The following is a 17,198-nucleotide window of genomic DNA, read 5'->3' on the forward strand; positions in this document are numbered from 1 at the left end:
CGTATTTATAAACCCTACTTTCATGTGAGAAGTAAAAGGGTTTGGAGTATGGAGGCTGTGATTACACAGATTTGTGAAAAATCTGCAATAGCAGTGAAACAGTTATTTGAAAATGTAAAATAACGCGTGTACGTGCAAGTACCCCCCCCCCCCCCCCCTTATGTTTCTTCGACTTTCTCCCTCTGCTCTTCCTCCTTGTGTCTTTATCCCTGACAATAATAACATTTGGCCACGAGTCACCAAACCCATTCGTTCCCATATCCACATGAGTAGCTCCTCTCAGACCCCCCCCTCTCGTGCTGCAGGAATGGTTTAACCCGTTACCCACAGTGAGCGAGACAGAGAACACAAAGGAAGCGCACACACGGGTCGATTTAGGTGGGATATCATAAGAAAGCATGATGTAAACACGGAATAAAAACCGCAAGGCAGCATTTCCATTTCCCGTCGCACAGGTCCATTATTGGCGTTCAATATTACATGAGATCTGGGCTAACGACAGCGCGTCTGTCTGGACGCAGTAAGTGAGAAATTGAAGCCAAGAGGAGTTGAGCATTGTTTTAGTCTTCGCTTCAGGCTTGTTGGAGTTGCTCGCTGTGCTTTTGTCTTTTGGACCAAGCCCGGTTCCCTGAGATGATCATGTTGGGTTTTTCATCCAAACAAGTGGAGATTCTGTCCTTTCTTTGAAAAAAATCTGTTTTTCTCGTTTGGACTCGGGGACGACAAAGAAAACACACGAGGATATGATGCATTACTGAGGTGAGTTTTCTTTGTTCATGTCAACATTACAGTTATGTTATCCTTACTAAGCACGTAGGTGTTTTTTTCTCGTTTTTTTACTCAGCCTGTCTTTGTCACAAATTACAAATTGTAACGTTTTGTTCAGTGATCTCCACCCAGCCTAAACGAAACGAATGTCCTACTGTAAAACCCTTCCCAATAGCTTATTATGTTGCCCACAGCCTTGTACCCGTCATTGTAATTGCCTTTGAAAATTGGACATTTGGAGGACTGACTAGCTCCGCTCTTCTATTGTTTTGCCTCTATTGTTTTCAAACCGTTGCAATTGGTTCTCCAACACAAGGCTCGAGCACTTTGAGAGCACGCATATCAGTGACATCCAGATGAATCCTTCATGATGTGTGGGAATTAATAATTGAAAAGACTAAACTCTGAATTTGATACCCGTGTACATAATTGGTTTGGACAGCGTGTAAACAGTAGGAGCCAAATTGATTTGCACTGGCAGAAAGTCACTTACAGAACCTACATCGAACCTACATCCATCCATCTATCCATCTATCTATCTATCTATCTATCTATCTATCTATCTATCTATCTATCTATCCATCTATCCATCTATCCATCTATCCATCTATCTATCTATCTATCTATCTATCTATCTATCCATCTGTCCCTCTGTCACTATAAATCTATAAAAAGTGTCAACCGACAAACAACAACATTACATCTTATAAGAGTATATCCAAAAACAAAATATTGATATGGAGAGAGTGAAAACACTTTTTCCCTCCACCTATCTCTTCTTCGGGTAACAGTAATAGAACATCAAACATCTAATGAACAGTTTGCTGTAGCAAAGATAAAGTAATTATAGGCAGAAAGCCTGCCGAGCTAAGTGTGCAGGCATTTGCCTTTTTATTTCCTTTGTTTAACATGCAAATGTCTTTGAACAGCGTATTAGTGATGTTCTGAAAATGGCACAGCATCAACTTGTGTCTTCTCTCTCCCACTTTAGCGAATTAGGATAACATTCCTCGAATGTGGATCAAAACCAAACAATTTTGCCATTAAAAGAGTTCAATTGTTCCAATAATTACATATCTTTTGGTGCTATGATAAACATGCTTGTTTATGTTTGGTACTGTATGTCAGCAATTAGATCCTTCTGCTGTTAGGCCACTAATTGTTCATTTTGGTACTCAGATTCCTTTTTATTGAAATTGTAATTTTGTATGCTTTTCTTTAGCTGCACGATTTACTAATTCCAAGGAAGGCAAACACAATCTTTAGTGGTGCTTTTGCATGATTCTTGGTGGGGAAACTAGGTTTCACAGACCTTTCAATTAAATCATAAATTAATAAGTGGATAGAATTATATGAGTGTTGGTCGTCTAATAATTTATTAAGTTGGTGACAGGATATGCTGGGGGTGTGTGGTGTGCAATGACATAATAAACAAGAGAAGGAAAGACTTGTTACATGCTGTACATACCTACTTTGATGTTATAGAATAGGGGGAAAAGTATATACAAGAGAAGGAGATGCAAAGAACATATACAGTAATGGAGTGTAGGATTCTTATTTTGCTATAAGAAGCAGTGGTTCTCCTTTAGAATTTCAGATTATAAGCGACAGTTCGGCATTCTCAAAGTATGAAAATGAGGCGAAACGGTAAAATTACATCCCTGAGCTGGCGATCTCTTGAGATATAAGGATGGATTTTAAGGTTGTGCAGTATTTGAATGTGTATGCAAATGAAAAGATACCAGGGGGGCAACCATTATCTACAGTTCATAATAGAGTTTAGAAACCACTGTGTAGCCAGTTACTGACTGTGTGCTTTTGTTCCATAGAGAGCATTGCAGTATGCAGTGGTGTCAAGCCACAGCGTTTATTACTTTGTAGCACTATAAAGTCTTTTAATAAGACTCTCCCTCAGTTCATTTCCTGAGCTGATCTTTGAAGCTGTGGTCTTGATTTTGGGAATAAAGAGTTGAATGAACCTGTTCCCCGAATAACATAGATTTTTATCATATATTCATTTATTCCCACCATTTATCAGATCAAACTTGGCTTGGCATGCTTCTTGTCTTTCTGATACAAACACTTTTTACAGTTGCATATTAACATCCAAGTGTGTGCAGCAGGGTTTCTTCTGCTGCTAGCTGTGCTGCTTCACTGGGTCACCAAACGGGGCAATGTTAAAGGATGTATGGAGCAAAATGAAAGTGTTTAACATGTTCCAACGATGTCCAATGATGCCCTAATAATATACCTTATGTTGTGAACACAGTGGAAGCGCTGGTTGTCAGAAGTTATCTTGCTCTGTGCTCTTCCTACACTGATTCCTCCATGTTTGACTAATGACATATCTTTATAGTACATTTTAATCTCAGTGCGTGTAAGGATTGGTTAGGCTCATGTTTTAAAGAAGGTAATAAGGAGATAGTGAGGGAGAAATGTGACTACATACCAGGATTCAGTCCCACTCCTTTTAGAAAGCCAATTAAAAATAGTTTAAACGAGGCCCCCCGTGTGGTGCTTTGCTGATAGTTACGTAACCATAACCAAGAGCCAAGCAGTCCTCAGAGTTAGGACTTGGGCCAACCTGAGATGCTTGGAGCTGATGAATCTGGCCAGCAGTCATAAATTCTCTTTTTTTTAAATGGCATTTTACCTTTGTCCTTAGCTGTCAAAAGTGTGATACGTCTTGCCTGGCATTATTATTCAAAAAGCCATAACAACATTATGTTCTTTCTAAGTTTCCTTAAAATTCAGCATTTAGGAGGTTAAGATTTCAGTGTGGAGATAAAAGCCTCCCAACTATCATTTTAATTAATAGAATAAATGGTTATGCAATATTTCATCTAGTTTAGGATAGAAACAATTAGATCTCAGTGTTGAAGTGAGGATGGTTACCAGAGAGACTACCACTCATTTCATTCATACATTGCCTATGTTGCTATGCACTGTGCTGGGCTTTGATGAGGAGTTATGTAAGTACAGGATACATAAGCCAAAAAGACTCAGACTCAAGGCCGAGCACAAAACGTCTTCAGGGGCTTCTCTGTCTGACAGAGCTAGTCTGCAGCAGGCCTCAGTGTTTTTGTTATATATTAAAGAGAAAGATGGATTGAAGTTTGAGCACGGCGAGCAAAGAGAGATTGAGAAAGCACTGCGAGCAAAGAGAGATTGAGAAAGCACTGCGAGTGAAAATAAATGGGAGTTATTAGAGCAATAGAATAACTTAAAAGAAAGACTCAATGGATACTGAGATAAATACAAAAAAAGACGAGGGAAATGGAATTCAAAAAGAATGGCCGAGGTGGAATTAAAGATGGGGAGAGAAGCAGAAGAGAAACAATGAGGGCAAAAGCAAGTGTAAAGTCGACCCTAATCCCATTAATACACACCAGGGCTTTCGTTGCCACTGGCATATTCACATGTAAACACACACACATATGCTGGTCAGATATTGTTGTTTGTTGTGCACCTCACACATACGCTGTCTGGCATCCATTTAGTCATTCAAGCACTATGTATAGTAAATGTAGGCTGGTCAGGACACGGTCAGTGTAATTAGGACAGCGTCAGGTTGGGAGTCGCTATAGTTTCAACCATATCTGACTCACAGCGTGTATGAGCCCTCCGGCAATGTGTGAATGTGTGAGTGTGGGTGTGTGTGCTTGGCTGTCATGATGGTTTGTAGCTGAAGGTCTCTCCTTCATGTCTAAGCAGACACATTTGCCTTTGTTTATGTCATAGACCCAAACAATATGTGTGCGTGAAGCCGTTGTTGTGCAGATGCATTAATTATGTAAGTGTTCTGTGTGTGTTTGAACATTTGTGTTGACTGCAAAGACTCAGGAATACTATTTTCGGAAAATGAAACTAGATCATCACCTTTTATGACATTTTGAGGAAGCTCAACCTCAGACAATCTCAATATTTCTGGACAGATCGACAGAGAGATGGAGCTGAAATCAGCACAGGATTTATACAGAGACTTTGTCACTTGTGGAAAGGAACCAAGTTTATTTGCTCAAGTCCGTCACTTGTGTATAATTATTAAATACACATTGTATTTTACTTGAATACTGCAATATGTGACTTTACATTTTCCCTCCCCTTCACTTCACAGGGTAGCATTTGCATTTTTCGTATTTGAGAACTATTAATAGCTCTTTGCACATATCATACTTAAAGTGAGAGTATAGTATAGTAGATGAAGATAACACTGCCAGTGGCCATTGGTAGTACTAGTGTCAGGTTTGGTTTACCTTTGACCTTTTGAACACATTTTGAGTATTAGCACCTTGATGAATTGATACTTTAACTTGAGTAAAACATCTGAGAACTTCTTTCATCTCAATAGTTTCTGCTATTACTCACACCGTTTTGGTGAAGAGGTCCCTGGTTTCTGTGCAAGGCCACTCTGTCTCTTTTACTTCTTGCTGAGAGCATAAAAGCAGCATGAAGATAATTATGTAGGAAATGGAGCCATAATGGTTTTTAAAGAAATGGAAATCTGTTTACGCCGTTAGAATAATCATGAGTGCATCTGTGCATCAGCAAGATTGATCTCAGTTACCTGAATACCATAAAAAACATTTTTTTAAAAGACATTGCTATAAGAATTGTTTATTTCATGCACTCTGATTATTCATTTTTATGTGCAGTCGTACAGTTCTGAACAGCCACTCTCACCTCATGGGGGACATTTGCAAAGAAACAATTAGATCCATGTGGGATAGAAGTAAAATGTGACGCTGTGGCTTAAAAGTAGGCCTGGTGTTCAGCAAGAGGAGAAAGAGAGAGAAAGTGGTTGAAAGCAGCAGTGATATAGATGATACTGGCAAAAGAGAGATAGTGAAAGACAGCGAATGAGCTGTAATCTGATTAAAGCCTCTTTACTACCCTGTCACATCACCTTCAGGCCACAAGCAAGGACCAAGGCTTAGAGGGGGATCAATGCTGAGGCCACCAACATGGGGGCGGATAAACACACTAACACACATTCATAACCTCTTCAGATCTCTTCACTTAGATGCTCCAAGGCTGCCCACAGTACACAAAACACATCCAAATATACACCTGTCCTGAGATCACCGCATAGCAAAGTTGTTTCCTATCTGCTGTTGCACTTTATGAGAAGTTTGCTAATAGAGGAATGAAAAAGGATTTGGCAAGAGGACGGTCAGCTATAGAGGAGGACATTATGTCTAGAAGAATCTTTGGCCATACTTTTCTCTCCATGTTTTTGTGTATGCGTGTGTGGGTGGGCGGCTGCACAAGGGGTCGATGGGTCAACATCTCAATAGTGTTGTAACTCAAAGAGAGGGAGGGAGAGTGTGAGGAGAAAATTAACAGCTCCCATACAAATCACCATCCTGCATTTAAACCTAATGGCCCAGACAACCAAATGACCCGGGCCAAGGCTATTTCACTGTGAGAGTTCTCTGGTTTACTTTCCTTTTAAAGACACAAAAAAGGCAGAGGGAGTGCATGATGAAGAAGCAGAGAACTCAGCGAGCGTATCAAGATGCAGAAAAAGGAAAGAATGAACTAAAAAAATAGAAGGGAACGGCATTCAAACCGTTTTTGTATGAGATTTCCCTTTTTATGCTTTAAATCAATGACTTTATTTCAATGAATCTGGCGCTGATATGGAAGTGTATGCCACTTGATAATAAAGGTTTGAAAAAACTGCTAAAACACATTATTAGCTTTGTTTACCTACCATTGTCAATGTGTTATTTAACAAGGGACCTGTAGTTGTTAGAGAAGACATGATCAAAGTACAAAAACAAATAAATGCCTAGAAAGGCAATGTTTTTAGAGACAGGATAATCAAGCTTGTTAGGCAAATTACAGTAAAATGAGGATTTAGCTATTACTTAGAATCACTTCAGCTAAGCAGTGCAGTTATTAAAAGCTGTAACTGAGGAATCATTTCCATAAAACAAGGCTATATGTGCCTTCCTGGTTACTATGCCAACTGGCCATTGATTATTTGCAGTTTAACTTCACAGTTCGGCTGTTTAAACCGCCGGCAATAAAGAATTACCTCTGTTATCATCAGCTTTTATGAAATAATTAATGATTTAGCCTATAAAGAGTCCAAAAATAGCAAGCACTTGAAAGAAAAGCAATAAGAGATGTATTCTTTCAGTGACAACTTCAATGATTAGCCCCATATTCTCCCATTTTTAAACTCTTGTAGACATTAAAGCACTTTGAAGTTTTGTGTAAGCACTTAAGCTGCAAACATGTTGGTATCTATAGTTTAAGGAACACTGGTAAGGCGTCCCTGTGATACCTATTATCCCAGTAAGGATGATCCTGTTGTGTATAACAAAGGTCACCAGTACACATGTACTGTTCTTTTCTTAAGGAGCTTATAGAGCTATACCTGTCACATAATGTCATCGTTGGGAAAAAAGGCCTTTTGGATATAAAGATAGAACTGAGATAGGGCAAACTTACATATCAATGGTCAGTGGTCATCAACCGTAATTGCATTAGTTAATTAATCTCTCTGTGTCTTTACTCTACCACAGAAAAAAGCATGAAAACTGATGTTAGATAGAGAGAGACACACACACACACACACACACACACACACACACACACACACACACACACACACACACACACACACACACACACACACACACACACACACACACACACACACACACACACACACACACACACACCGTAGTAGCTAGTCTTCCCAGTGACAGATGGGCTAGGCCTATATGGAAACACAGTCATCCTGTTAGTAACCATGACATCAGCAACACTGTAACTCACTGCCACATGAACATGAAGGCTCTCCCTCCCCAATTTAGAAAACGAACAGAAGAGCGAGGGTGTTAGCGGATAGTAACCATGACATGACTATTACTGTCTCTCTGTTCAGAATCAAGATCTTACATTGTAGTAGGTTATGAATCTGTGCAATTCAGTGGGCACAGAACAATGAGCACATGGATAACCAGACAGAAAAAGAGGATGAAAGTCAGACTGCAAGAAAGTCTGATATGCAAATGCTAGGAATATGAGTCCGACATTACAAAACTGTAAAAGTTAGATGATTCCAGTCGATGGATTACAGTTATTTGCTACAGACAGTTTGGGAAATGCTAATATCGTCATGCTTGCAGAAAAACCACATGATGTTTAGCAGTTATAATGTAAACCATTTAGTTAAGCTTGTTAGAATGCTAGTATTAGCAACTGAGGCTAATGGAAAGGTAATTATACTTGCAAGAGCTTGGTCATAAACCAAAGTATTGGACAAATTGGAAGTGAGATCTGACAAGTAGACTTTATGCGACGAAGTAAGGATCGATAGATTGTTGTTACCAAATAGTGCGGCAATCCCTCCATCCAAAAATGTAAACCTCTTAGTGGCGCTCCAGGAGAAATCAGGAGATTGTTAAGTCTTTTGTAATTATCTTTTAGGGATTATGAATGTGTGGAATATTGGGTCAAAATGGTGCAGTCAACAAACCCCTGTGAAAGACATTTTGACACACTTAAAGACAAGCCTCCAGTAGACATTTCTAGGGCCATGTGTGTCCCTTAAAAACAAACTTGGATACTGGAAAATCCTACACTGTGCAGGTTATAGAAAAGGATGCTGCCCTTTACAAACCATGGACCATGTGTAGTATCTTGTAAACGCGTCATGGGCTAAATCTTGATATCTTACTAAACGCTTTAGTGGTATTAACAAACTTTACCATTTCACCTTGGACTGACCGACTAAATCTTCATCCTGCTTTACCCTACTGAACAGCAACCCACTGAACTCATTTTCACAAAGGTTGTATTGTAGTTTATCCTATACAAAAATAAGAATGGTAAAGTTACCACCACAGTCTTATCTAATCTGCTGATTGGATGCATTTAAAAATCAATATCACCACTTCACACCAGAGTTAGGTGAGACAATCGTCCATTTAAACTCTGGTAGAGTATGGAAGATATGGATTTATAGATGGATCAATAGATGGATGGCCAAGATTTCTGCTGCCACCTAACACAATAGTATTTTCGATCGTGTAGCTCAAAGCATTGGAAAACTAAAATAATTCAGCTTTTCACTTTTCAGAAACAAGCTATTTCTATTACTCTCAACAATCTGGAGAGCATGCTGTCAGCTTTCTTTGGTTGATTTTTTTTCCAGTAGAGAGTTGTGCTGAGAAAATTGTTCAGAGCGAGGTCTGTTTATTTCCCCGAGTAATGACACCAATGTTTTGCTGAAAGGCTTTTGAAAATTCAATTGACAGCTGTTGAGATGGGGCTGAGGCAGAAGTCTCTGAGACAAATATCTCCAACTCTGGACAATGAAACCATTGGAGTGCCTGAATGACACTGTAATTGTGCTTTCTACTTAAAGGAATCAGATTCAGGTTTAGCTAAACAACAACTAAGAGAAACCCTAGAAATGCTCCCTGTTTGCTTTTATAATGCCGAAACAAATAATGTGATGAACACTTTTAGAGAAACTCTTGTTTATCAATATACAGTATTTGACCTTCCTAAAAATGGAGTGAAACAATACCTCAAGAGCTTGAACTTAGCACCCCTTCTGTTGTGCTGTCTTGTTTTGGCACATGAACTAGTTACACTGAGGTCTGGTTTTGTTGAATGCAACACTCTGCCTAGGTAAGAAGTTTTTTTAAAGTAAGTCAATTTATTGAACATGTTAACAATTTTTTTTTTTTAAGTATAAATAATAAAGTTCATGTTCAAAGCTGACATGGAGTTGCTAGAAGGACTTTCTTTTGTGTGTTTTTTTGTCATCTCAGAGGCAGTGTCTTTGTGGAAACATTCATTTTACCATGCTGTTTCCTAACACCTGCAGATCATTTCTAACTTTGTGACATTTTTTGTGTCTTTCTGTCTTCCTGTCTCAGTCTAAGGAGATTGCTACTCATCTTTCTCTTCTTCTCTTCTGTGTGCCTTTCTTTCCTTCTGTCTCCTTCTTTCTTTCTGTCCAACCCCTCCAATCCCCACCCTGGAGAGCAGTGTGTCCTCGTTCTGCTGATGCTCTGTCGCCACCCCTCAGTGTGGGGCCTCTGAAATATTCATGCTGACACACATTCATACAAACACAAACCTAGACACGCACACACAAACAATTTCAAACCCTTCATCTCCTTTGTTTTCCGCCTGTCAGTTTGGTCGTATCAATAGCAGATTATAAAATATATTTTCTTGAGCAGGTTTAGAGAGGAAAAGCTTTACAGATATGCAAACACTTAACAGTTAAGGTAGGGATGACTTCTCTTCACATTCCTTAGAATTTCTGCAGAATACATTTTCATATTTACTTCATGCATCTGATGAATTATAATCTAGTGTTCAAGTAGAATCAGATATTTATTCATAGTGACACTCATTCAAGGATAGCATTATTTTTATTTCATCTATTTATATCAGTTTATAGCCCTGTAAAAGTCAGCAAACTCTTACTTTATCGAGGTGAAGGTGAAGTCACACCGCACTAAACACATTGCATGCCAACGACAACCTGGCACACAGCGGAATAAATCATAAAACACTTATTCCAGTGCCAGGAGTGTTCACATTTGATCCGTGACCCCCGACTGTCTGCTCATCTGAAGAGTAGAGGCAAAACCCCGGCAGAGAGAACATCAACACGCAGAAAGGTTATTACAATGCCAGTGGTTTTGATATGTAACCTCCCATTATTCTCCTGTCAGACTTACGGAGCAATGCAAGCATGGATATAGCTGGGCAAATCATCATGGGAGCTGTGATTTGTGTCAGAGGTGCAGCGGTGTAATTCAGTGCTCCCTATTTGTGAGCAAGCCAGTGAAACTGAATTTAGATGCTGGTTCCCCTGCAGAGCTAACATACTGAAGCTCTGAAGTGAAGCTGATGGAAAATTAAACCCTGTGCTGTGCAAACTTGTGTTGCTACAGTGTGATTATATTGATTTTCCTGCACAATTTCACATCTGTCATAAAAACCATATGAAGTGATATGAGTGTCATCGCCTGCCAACTTCAGTGTACATTGTGTGAAAGTGTAACAACTAGATCTATAGTTCAGTCTCTATGGAAACACAGTTCCACAGCGAAGCAAATAATATTCCGCATTGAACTGTAGCCTTTAGATTTATTATTGCATCACCCAGAGACACCAAAAGTAAGAGTAAACTGTGCTTCTGTGTTGATAATAATTTACGGTCTGATGGCTTTCCCTACAGTCTTTTTTTTCATCCCAGGATGATTTTGGCTGATTTTGAATTCTACTAGGCATCATCAGTTGTGCAGAAAAGGCACACATTTCCACAGACGATATAGGCTATATATATGTTGTGTATACCTATTAGAGTATTCTAGACTTTATATTTTGTTCCATCAGAACTCCAAAGTTTTGCTCCACTGGTAACCATTGGTAATTCAACATGAAGGATGGGACTTTTCTTGCCTCTGAGTTCGGTGGACACCCCGATATGTTGGTGAATTATAAAGAGGCACTAGCTGAATGGGGTCAAAGGTCAGGACCGTCTGCTGCCAGGAGCCTCAAAGAAACCGTCACAGATTGTCTCTTAACATGCACATTCCCATGGAGACGGGCCCCATTTCCCATTTGCAGGGTCCTTGTACCACTGCTGGTTGTTATAGCAACAGACAGGACGTGAGATTGTTGCATAATATGCTGTTTTTCCTTCTTATTTGTCCTGACCTTATTGGTGGTGGGGTACTTTCTAATCGTGTCTCCTCTCTGTGGGTGCCGCAGATAACAAAGGTAGTGTCTGGTCACATTGTGAATTGATAGAATATTCACATGTGTATATTCAGATAAAAGAGTCTTACTGTGTAGACTGAGGATGATTCCTGTAGTTTATTTGACAGGGCTCTGATTGTAAGTGTGTTTGTTCAATTGCAACGTTGACTTTCAGTGTCAGCTCATTCATTATTTTCTTTTGTTTGTGAAACAATCTCAAACTACAATCTGTTACCACTGATATGTTAATTTATATGATTCCCTTTTTTCTCATTGGGACCCAATGAAATCACAACCATTGTTCATCACTAGATCCCTAGTACATCTGTGATGATGTCAACTATTGCAAATAAACATTGTGTAACCAAGCAACCAACCACTCTCCCTAACAATTTAAGTTACTTTGTGTTACTGGGAAAGTTTTGTTTGCATGTGTTGTTTTGAAATTGCAGCACATACAAAAGAAATATTTTAGTTGTAGTTGTAAAAAACGGTTTTGAAACACTACGGAGACATCAGTTGTTATAATGCCTGAGGAGTCTATCAATCAAAGTATATTTATATAGCCCAATATGACAAATTGTACATTTGTGTAAGTGGACTTGACAGTTTGTACAGACTATTAATATGAATACGCCATCCTCTGTCCTTGGACCCTCGCAGCTTGAAGAAACCTCAGGGATAGCAACAGTGGAGGGATCCCTCTCCCAGGACGGACAAGAAGTGCAAATAAGTCCTTCATTTTGAACATTTATTTTAAAGTAAAAAAGAACCAGACAAGGACTAAAATAAAAGGGCATGTGTCTTTGGTTATTTCTCTTTGGCAGTGCATAAGCTCCCTTAATGCATTTTCCTTTTTCAATAATAAGTATTTCAAATGTAGGGAAACCAGACAGCCTAGTTTCTCCTGTCAATACGTCCCGGCCCAGTTGGAGTTTCCTGCTATTACTACTGTGCACCTGAGAGTCCGGAAATAACCTCAAAAATCAATACAGCACCACATGTTATCCTCACAGTTGTTATTATTGTATATGACATGGCGTTGTTGTGCACTTTATGTAGCTTACATGGTTGCCAGGCTGCTCCATTCAAACACCCTGCATTAACTTCAAACTCCAAACTTCTTCTAATTCATCTTAATCTGTGCTAATGCTATTAACTCTATACTAGTAGTGACAGGGAAGCCCATAGGCACAGACTCAGGTGGGTGTTGCTGTCATAGTAAGGGATCTTATCAAAGCAACTGTTGCCAGGGCTTAAAAGCAATTATAGCAGCCGACATTTAGATGTTTTCATGTCATTTTGGGAATTTGAGCAATTATTTACAAAAATACTGTGGATTATTTTTTAATTTACTGGACCTATTCATTTCACTCTTTCAACCCTCTCTACACCATTACTGTCATACTCACAGCAAATAAATGCTGCCAGAGTTTAGCTGATGGTGTACAAATGGTGACATCCACCCCCATGTGAGTGGAAACATTTTTTCTCCTATAAAGCTGATTGTTTGAGTGTTGCGACCAAAATTGAATTGCTGCTCTTTATCCTATGTGACAACTGCAAAACTTGAATTGTTACTTCTAGCAAAATCTCAAAGTAATTTAATTTTAAAAGGTAAGCTAGCATGGGACAGTATTGCATTATTACTTCTTTATAAATCCTGCTTCTGTGTGTTGTTTTTTCTCCAAAGCACACAGAATGTCAAGCTGAAAGTAAATCAATTTGTATTTGACTGCTCAGTGCTTCAGTGCTTCAGTGTGTGTGTGTGTGTGTGTGTGTGTGTGTGTGTGTGTGTGTGTGTGTGTGTGTGTGTGTGTGTGTGTGTGTGTGTGTGTGTGTGTGTGTGTGTGTGTGTGTGTGTGTGTGTGTGTGTGTGTGTGTGTGTGTGTGTGTGTGTGTGTGTGTGTGTGTGTGTGTGTGTGTGTGTGTGTGTGTGTGTGTGTGTGTGTGTGTGTCAATAAGGATTACTTCCACTGTGCAATCAGGCAAGTGTGTACAGATGGTATGTTAGTGTAGCCGTATGCAAAAGTAAAAACAAGCAAGAGAGACACAGAGAGAAAGAGAGAGAGAGAGAGAGAGAAAATGTGAGTATGTCATATGTACTCTGACATGACAAGTGCAGTGACCTAAAGGAGAAACCCACACAGAGGTAACTGATCCAGAGAAATAAAACCTCATGTGTAAAACAGCATCCTCATGCTTTGGGGATAGTAGTCTACATCTGTTAGCATGTACTCTCTATGCACTGCACAGTACAGCTCGACATTGCTATAATACTATTATTGGCTAGTCTGCGTTTGAAGGGTATGACTCAAAAAAGGGTTCATTGTCTCATTCAGACTGCAAATGAACCCTTACATTTAAGATGTTATGATCCTTCTAAAGTATTTGGCTTTACAAAAAAGATGTGCACAAACAGATAGGAGTAAGAAAGATGAGAACAGGGTCAGATAGATTCACATCCCTTGTGCAAAAACAGTGGGAAAGGAAATTACTTGGAAAGTGTGTTCATCCACAAGCCTGGCCATGACTTACTAGGCCTGAGCAAGAGCTGTTATTATGGAGAGCAGCCCTCATTACTGAATAAAAGATGTAGAACAGTACTTGTTTCATGAAATAATAATGATGCAGGGTAAAATACTGCCATATATACTACTTGAAGAATGCCCCCATTTATGAATATCCACCACTGTATGAGGCTACGCGTTTAGCATGAGTTAATATATGACTCAAGTGGGAATGAAAGCGTTGGGATTTAGTGCATGAATGGTGCTTCGTGTTGGTGTGTGGTTAACAAAAGAAGAGTCATATTTTTGTGCCATCATGTTAAGGTAGAGTGGGACATAGTGTTTTACTGAATCTGCCCTTGGATATCCTCACAAGAAATATTTAAAACAAAGCTAACTTTGATCAATTTAAGTAGCTGATGGCACAGATACTGCCAAAAATGGATCAAAGTGGGAGCCCCAGGCACATTTTCATCCAACAAAAGTCCTCAACAAATACATCTAAGATTAAGAAAAGGATTGGAATCTCAAAGCAGTGTGTCTGCAACTGAAACCAAACTCCTTATTAATCTGATTATGTCTTTTAGGAACCCAAGGAACCCAAATAAAGTTATCAATACAGAGCTACAGTGGGGCAAAAAAGTATTTAGTCAGCCACCAATTGTGCAAGTTCTCCCATTTAAAAAGATGAGAGATGCCTGTCATTTTCATCATAGGTATACCTCAACTATGAGAGACAAAATGAGGAAAAAAAATCCAGGAAATCACATTGTAGGATTTTTAAAGAATTTATTTTCAAATGATTGTGGAAAATAAGTATTTGGTCAATAACAAAAGTTCATCTCAATACTTTGTTATATACCCTTTGTTGGCAATGACAGAGGTCAAACGTTTTCTGTAAGTCTTCACAAGGTTTCCACACACTGCTGCTGGTATTTTGGCCCATTCCTCCATGCAGATCTCCTCTAAAGCAGTGATGTTTTGGGGCTGTCACTGGGCAACACGGACTTTCAACTCCCTCCAAAGATTTTCTATGGGGTTGAGATCTGGAGACTGGCTAGGCCACTCCAGGACCTTGAAATGCTTCTTAAGAAGCCACTCCTTCGTTGCCCTGGCGGTGTGTTTGGGATCATTGTCATGCTGAAAGACCCAGCCACGCTTCATCTTCAGTGCCCTTGCTGATGGAAGGAGGTTTTCACTCAAAATCTCACGATACATGGCCCCATTCATTCTTTCCTTTACACGGATCAGTCGTCCTGGTCCCTTTGCAGAAAAACAGCCCCAAAGCATGATGTTTCCACCCCCATGCTTCACAGTAGGTATGGTGTTCTTTGGATGCAACTCTGCATTCTTTCTCCTCCAAACACGACGAGTTGAGTTTTTACCAAAAAGTTCTATTTTGGTTTCATCTGACCATATGACATTCTCCCAATCCTCTTCTGGATCATCCAAATGCCCTCTAGCAAACTTCAGACGGGCCTGGACATGTACTGGCTTAAGCAGGGGGACACGTCTGGAACTGCAGGATTTAAGTCCCTGGCGGCGTAGTGTGTTACTGATGGTAGCCTCTGTTACTTTGGTCCCAGCTCTCTGCAGGTCATTCACTAGGTCCCCCCGTGTGGTTCTGGGATTTTTGCTCACCGTTCTTGTGATCATTTTGACCCCACGGGGTGAGATCTTGCGTGGAGCCCCAGATCGAGGGAGATTAGCAGTGGTCTTGTATGTCTTCCATTTTCTAATAATTGCTCCCACAGTTGATTTCTTCACACCAAGCTGCTTACCTATTGCAGATTCAGTTTTCCCAGCCTGGTGCAGGTCTACAATTTTGTCTCTGGTCTCCTTTGACAGCTCTTTGGTCTTGGCCATAGTGGAGTTTGGAGTATGACTGTTTGAGGTTGTGGACAGGTGTCTTTTATACTGATAACGAGTTCAAAAAGGTGCCATTAATACAGGTAACGAGTGGAGGACAGAGGAGCCTCTTAAAGAAGAAGTTACAGGTCTGTGAGAGCCAGAAATCTTGCTTGTTTGTAGGTGACCAAATACTTATTTTACCGAGGAATTTACCAATTAATTCATTAAAAATCCTACAATGTGATTTCCTGGATTTTCTTTTCTCATTTTGTCTCTCATAGTTGAGGTATACCTATGATAAAAATTACAGGCCTCTCTCATCTTTTTAAATGGGAGAACTTGCACAATTGGTGGCTGACTAAATACTTTTTTGCCCCACTGTATATTGTGTCTTCACATATCTCAGTAGATGAAGTGTTGTACTCTTCGCTGCACACTGTGTATAAAAAAATGTTACATGTTATTTGCCTATAACAGTGTAGCAAGATCTGCCCTGTGGCAACATTTACAGATTAAAGTCAATTACATATAGTGGAGTCTAATTGTATACACTTAGTAATCACACTGAATTACCGCTGCCATATAATTATGCTTTTGCATTAATTTCCTATGTTGTGTTAGGTTAATAACTACATCACTAAAAGTTAAGATCAATCTCAATGATTGCATGTAAAATGAACCCACTGCAGTCCAGATTCAGTTTTATTACTCACAGAATGGCGATGTGTCGGTGTTGCCTTTTCCATTACAAGCGTAGTAATGTATTGCACTCGTATGTCTCACGAGTTTTTGTCTTACTCTCCTACTAAAAGCCGTAATATGCTGTTTTAGTTGAAATACTTGCTGCTTTACTCATTGTGTAAGACCTTAACCAAAACAAATGTTATCTGGTATATGTTGCACTAAATTTCCCAGGAAAATACAGTATATTCAACATTTGCAGCTTGACGAATCAACACATGAACATTCATATTCCTGAGGAGTTATCTATAATTATAGTGGAACATGGTTAATTGTCAACACTGCAGCAGCAATCTTTCAGCTTTACAGCTATTTATTTATTATTCTAAATGGGTGATTAGAGCAGTGAAATAGGTGTTGTGTGTTTAAGCAGTGTTATTTCTCTTTGTTTCTTGTTGATCTGTCTATGGTAATCAGTATGTTGGTGCTGCATATCTCCAGCTATCAGTCAGCTACTTTGCACATGTTGGAAACAATTTGTTGCTTCCTATTTCCTGTATACCCAAGTGAATGATAGTGGCTGAGTTGCATTTCTTTAGTATGCAGACATTTCATCTGCAGCAGTATTTGTGTGAGTGG

General features: G+C 39.4%; 1 protein-coding gene across 2 annotated transcripts in view; it reads left to right on the forward strand.

Annotated features, from left to right (window-relative positions):
* Positions 1-348: 348 nt before the first annotated feature.
* The window catches only part of tmem198a (transmembrane protein 198a), a 32,078-nt gene continuing 15,228 nt past the window's right edge, over positions 349-17,198 (forward strand). For both annotated transcript variants that reach the window (XM_063887540.1, XM_063887541.1), the window contains exon 1: positions 349-759. The gene's annotated coding sequence lies outside the window, so the exon portion shown is untranslated. The remainder of the gene's footprint in view (positions 760-17,198) is intronic.

This window comes from Eleginops maclovinus, chromosome 7 (genome assembly GCF_036324505.1).
Source record: "Eleginops maclovinus isolate JMC-PN-2008 ecotype Puerto Natales chromosome 7, JC_Emac_rtc_rv5, whole genome shotgun sequence".
NCBI classification, from domain to species: domain Eukaryota; kingdom Metazoa; phylum Chordata; class Actinopteri; order Perciformes; family Eleginopidae; genus Eleginops; species Eleginops maclovinus.